This window comes from Chrysochloris asiatica, unplaced genomic scaffold, assembly GCF_000296735.1.
Source record: "Chrysochloris asiatica unplaced genomic scaffold, ChrAsi1.0 scaffold00051, whole genome shotgun sequence".
Lineage (NCBI taxonomy): Eukaryota > Metazoa > Chordata > Mammalia > Afrosoricida > Chrysochloridae > Chrysochloris > Chrysochloris asiatica.
The window spans coordinates 10,338,601-10,345,040 of record NW_006408569.1 but is presented as its reverse complement, the minus strand read 5'-3'; positions in this window follow the sequence as shown (position 1 = coordinate 10,345,040).

Here is a 6,440-nt window from a genome sequence, read left to right as displayed (position 1 = left end):
CCTGTGATATGCAGATGATACAACCTTACTTGCTGAAAGTGAAGAGGACTTGAAACATTTACTGATGAAGATCAAAGAACACAGCCTTAGGTATGGATTGCATCTCAATGTCAGGAAAACAAAAATCCTCACCACTGGACCAATAAACAACATTCTTATCAATGGAGAAAAGAATGACGCTGTCAAGGACTTCATTATTCTTGGATCAACTATCAACATTTGTGGAAGCAACAGTCAAGAGATCAGATGAAGTACTGCATTGGGCAAATCTGCTGCACATGAACTTTTTTTAAAGTGTTGAAGAGCAAAGATGTCACCTTGTGGACTAAGGTGCACCTGACCCAAGCCATGGTATTTTCCATAACTGCATATGGATGCAAAAGCTGGACAGTGAATGAAGAATATCGTAGAAGAATTGATGCCTTTGAATTGTGGTGTTGGAAGAGAATACTAAAAGTGCCATGGACTGCCAAAAGAACCAATAGATTTGTTTCGGAAGAAGTGCATCCAGAGTGCTCCTTGGAGGTCAAGATGGCTAAACTTCGTCTCTCATACTTTGGACATATTGTCAGGAGGGAACAATCACTGGAGAAGTATGTCATGCTGGGTAAGATGGAAGGTCAGATAAAAAGAGGAAGACCCCCAATGAAATGGATTTGCCAGGTGTCATCATTGATGGCCTCAAGTGTCGCAGTGGTAGTGAGGGTTGCCCAGGATTGAACATTGTTTCGTTCTGCTGTGCTTGGGGTCACTATGAGTTGGTTCTGACTTGATGGCACCTAACAACAATAATGACATGAAGAGTTGTACTCCAACAAATTTGAACACTTAGAAGAGATGGATGCATTTTTAGAAAAACACATCCTACCCAAACTTACACAGTGAAGTAGAAAAGCTGAACAGACACATAACAAAAGAAGAAATTCATCAGGTCTTCAAAAACCTCCCAGCCAAAAGAAGTCCAGGCCCAGATGGTTTCATTGTTGAGTTTTACAAAACATTCAGGGAAGAGCTGTCACCAGTTCTACTCAAATTATTCCAGAATATTAAGGAGGATTGAAAACTTCCTAATACTTTTTATGAAGCAAGCATAACCCTCATAACAAAATCAGGTAAGGACGTGACTAAGAAAGAAAATTATAGACCAATATCCCTCATGAATATAGATGCAAAAATTCTCAACAAAATCCAACCCAACAGAATGTAACAGCACATCAGAAAGATAATACATCATGATCCAGTGGGATTCATATCAGGGATGCAAGGATGGTTCACCATTAGAAAAACAATCAACATAATCCACCATATAAATAAGGAAAAAGAAAAGAACCACATGATCATATTGATTGATGCAGAAAAGGCATTTGACAAAAATCCAATATCCATTCCTGATAAAAACACTCAACAAAATAGGAATTGAAGGGAAATTCCTCAACATAATTAAGAACATATATACAAACCCAACAGCCTACATTGTTCTCAATGGATAGAAACTGAAAGCCTTCCGACTGTGAACAGGAACCAGACAAGGATGCCCTTTGTCACTGCTCCTATTCAATATAGTGCTGGAAGTCTTAGCAAGAGCTATACGGCAAGAAAGGGAAATTAAACACATCCAAATTGGCAATGAGGAAGTAAAACTGTATTTGCAAAGGATATGATCCTGTAAGTAGAAAACCCCAAAGACTCAGTAAAAAATCTACTAGACAACATTGGAAGATTCGGCAAAGTTGCAAGATACAAGATCAACATAATAAAATCAGTTGGATTTCTCTATACTAAAAACGACAGCCCTGAAAAGGACATAAGGAAAGCAATATCATTTACAATAGCCACCCAAAGGATGAATTACCTAGGAATAAATGTAACCAGAGAAACAAAGGACTTATACAAAGAAAAATACAAAACACTACTATAAGAAACCAAAATAGACCTACAAAAATGGAAGAATGTAACATGTTCCTGGATAGGAAGACCTAACACTGGAAAATGTCAATACTGCCCAAAGTAATTTACACATATAATGCAATCCAAATCCAGATTCCAATGAGCTCCTCAGGTTGGAAGGCACTCAAAATGTGACTGGGAAAGAGCTGCCTCCTGTAAGCAGAGTTGACTGTGATGACCCAATTGGAGTAAATCCCACGGTAGTAAAGCCTGTGGAACTTTTATTTGCTGATGGAACACAACTCAAAATGAAGAGAAACAGATGTAAACATTCATTAATAATCAGAACATGGAATGTACGAAGTATGAATCCAGGAAAATTGGAAGTTGACAAAAATGAAATGGAGCGCATGCATAAACAGTAATATCTTAGGTATTAGTGAGCTGAAATGGACTGATATTGACCATTTTGAATCTCACAACCATATGGTTAACTATGCTGGAAATGACAAATTGAAGAAGAATGGTGTTGCATTAATTGTCAAAAAGAACATACCCAGATCAGTCATGATGTACAACACTGTATGTGATAGGATAATATCCATGCACCTACAGGGAAGCCCAGTAAATACCACTATTATTCAAATTTATGCATCCTCAGTGAGGATGAAATTGAAGAATTCTCCCAAAATCTTCAATCTGAAATGGATCAAACATGCAATCAAGATGATCATTACTGGTGATTGGAATGCAAAGGTTGGGATCAAAGAGGAAGGATCAGGAGTTGAAAAATATGCCTTGGTGATAGAAATGATGTTGGAGAACACATGATAGAATTCTACAAAACCAATGATTTGTTCATATCAAATACCTACATTAGACAGGATAAGACATGCCTATACAGATGGACCTCACCAGAAGGAATACGTAGAAATCAAATTGACTATATCTGCGGAGAGAGACGATGGAAAATACCCACTAGACTTGGCTTCAATGACTGGATGATCAGAGCTCAACCAGAAGAAGAAAGAAGAGGTAAAAAAGAGTAATCTGATACAATTTGATGAACTTGACCTACACCTATGGATTCAGTAGCTCAAAAGAGGGAACAAATTTTTACAGTGAGGATCATTCCCACCGCCTCCATACACAGAGTAGACAGGGATGGGCAAGTTGGACATTGGTTACCCAAAATGGGGTTGGGGGGTGGCTACAAAGGCAAGAATCTACTGGCTTACAAGCTTTCAAGAGGGAGCCTAGATCCAGAGGGCTAGGAGGAAGTTAGAATCTCCACTGACTAGTATCTGAGCTATCTGGACGGGGCTGATGAAAGGAGATGTGGATAGGTCTTTTGTGATACAATAGTTAATAATTGTTATCAGGATTGATTGTGAGGGTTGGAAATGTAAAGGTAGATGTTTTGTAACAAAAGGAAGAGAGTAATTGACTTTTCAGTCTAGTGGCAGAGGTCCCTGGGACCATCAAGGAAGAAGAGCAGAGAGTGGGACCCTACACAGAGAAGCAGTGATGCCAGAGAAGGAGGCAGGAACGATGACGTGGAGCTAAGGAGCAGCTGGGGACTTTAGACCCAGAAAGGGATACGGGCTGTGTTGAAGACCGGGGTGTGGGGGGTGGGGTGGGGGTGCGGCTTGCAGGGTATACCCTTTGTTTGGTTGATGATGCATGGAGGGGATTGTAACCATGGCAATGAAATAATATACAATAGTATGAATGTAAAGCTTGTGCTCTCCCATGTAAGCTATCACATAACTCACAATAAAACACAAAAAAGAGAAATGATTGATATTTAATCATTATAAGAGGTAGAATATGATAAAGAACTGATGGTACTTAAGAAAGCAGTCCCACATTTGGCCTAGCCTCAATGACTGGGTGATCAGAGCTCAACTAGAAGAAGAAAAAGAGGGAAAAAAAAAAAAAAAAGAGTAACCTGATACAATTAGATTAACTTGACCTACACATATGGATGCAGTAGCTCAAAAGAGGGAGCAAATATTTGCGGCAGGGATCATTCCCACCCCCTCCATACACAGAATAGACAGGGATGGGCAACTTGGACATTGGCTATCCAAAATGGGAGCTACAAAGGCAACAAGTGAGTGGCTTACATGCTTTCCAGAGGGAACCTAGATCCAGAGAGCTTGGAACAAGGTAGAATTTCCACTGAGCAGTATCCAATCTGTCTAGGTGCGACTGATTAAAGGAAATGCAGAAAGGTCTCTAGTGATGCAAGGGTGAATAATTGTTACCAGGACTGATTGTGAAGGTTGTAAATGCAAAAGTAGGCATTTTGTGGCAAGAAGGGCACTTTGCAGGCAGGGAGCGGATGTCCCTGGAACCATGAAGGGAGAAGAGCGGAGAGCGGAACCCTTCCCAGAGAGGCAGCGATCCCCGAGATGGAGGCAGAGAAGATGGCTTGGAGAGATGGAGCAACTGGGGAATCAGGACCCAGGGAGGAAGAGGGGCTGTGTGCTGATGACCGGGGGTGGGGGGTGGGGGGGGAGCAGGCTTATAGGATGCACCCTTTCGTTGATTGGTGATGCATGGAGGGGATTGTAACCATGGCAATGAAACAATATAAGATAAGATAAGATGAATGTAAAACTGATGTTCTCCCATGTAAATTGTCACATAATTCACAATAAAACTTAAAAAGAAAAGAAAAGAAAAGAAAGCAGTCCCAGATACACTGAAAGTATTGCCTAAAAACAATTGCTCCAGGAATGGACGGAATACAACTTGAACTTTTTAACACACTGATGCAGCACAGAAGGTGCTCACTCACTCATCTATGTGAAGAAATTTGGAATTCAGCTACCTGGCCCACCCATTGGAAGATATCCATAAGCGTGCCCATTCCAAACAGAAGTCACCCAATATAATGCGTAAATTATTGAACAATATCATTAATATGACATGCAAGTAAAATTTCCCTAAAGATAATTTAAAATCTGTTGCAGCAGGAACTGCCAGAAATTCAAGCTGGATTCAGAAGAGAACATGGAACTAGGAATATCACAGGTGGAGCTTGGTGGAAAGCAGAGAATTCCAGAGAGATATTTACGTGTGCTTTATTATTTTTTTGCAATTGTGAACTGAGTGATAGTTTACATGAGAGAACATTGGTTTTACATCATCATTTCATTGCTATAATTACAATCTCTTTTGTGTATTAAACAGTATTTTTTTTCAGGGGTGGGGTGGGGAAACACACTTAGGAATCTATAATCATTTAAACAACCAAAGGGCACATTCTGCAAGCCTGCCTCCTGGCTGCCAGCACTCACTCTCTCTTTTTCCATGAGTTTAGAGTCCACAGCTGCTCCCTCTCTACATGTCCTCATCTCTGCCTCTATGTCTGATGTCGCTGTTTCTTTGGATAGGGTACCACATGACGCTTGTGCGCTTCTGCCTTGATGGTCCTAGAGTCTTCTGTTTCTGTACTGTAAGATTAACTATTCTCCTGTTTTTGTTACAATACTTCTACCTTTATGGTTGTGACAGTCACAATTAGTCATGATAACAATTACTCACTATTGACTTGTAAGAACCTCATCCCCATATCTTTTCACCAGACTCCTCTAGACAAGATGAAAACTATTCAATGGGGACTCTATCTTCCCTTGCACACTCTTAAACTAAACTCCCTCCTGAAAACTTGTAAGCCTGCCACTTAGTGCTTTTCTCACCCCCTCATTTCAGGTAGCCAATGTCTATGTTGCCTGTCCCTATCTATCCTGTACACAGAAGGGATAGCATCAATACTTGATGTGAAGACTCCTTTTCTCCCTGTTGGTATTTTGAGCAACTACATCCATAATTGTAGGTCAAGTTCATAAAATTGTAGCAATTTACACTAATTTCCTTTATCAAAAAAATTTTTTTTTAATTTTCCTCTAGTTGAGTTCTAATTATCAAGTCATCCAAGCTAGGTAAAATGGGACTATCTGCAAGTTTGGGTGTACCTGTGCATCTCCACTCACTTCATATCAGCTGGATGCTTCACTCTCAGCTCTAGCCCTTCATGGGTTTAGGAGTTTCCAGGTCTCATGACAGTTTGAACCAACTAGCTCTTCCTCTTATCTCTCTCATCTCCAGGTCAAAGGTAGTGCATGGAAGCCCATTTCTTCAATGCTGCCTTTCCCCCTTTCCACTCACCAGTAGACCAATGTGGTTTCCAGCAAGCTTCTATGCCTGTTAATGTGTTCTCTTTGAGTTTCAAAGAAACTTGGAGGGGGTTACCGGTGGTTTATAAGTTATGCAAAGGCTTTCAACTGTGTGGATAATGATAAGCTATTGAAGAGGTCCAAGAGCTGAACAGAAAATTTCAAAGATCAGCTCGAGAAGATAAAGCCAAATACTATAATAAAATATGCGAAGATTTAGAGTTAGAAAACCAAAAGGGAAGAACACGGTCAGCATTTCTCAAGCTGGGGGAACTGAAGAAAAAATTCAAGCCTTGACTTTTGTTATTGAAAGATTCTCTGGGCAAATTGTTGAATGATGCAGAATGCATCAAGAAAAGATGGAAG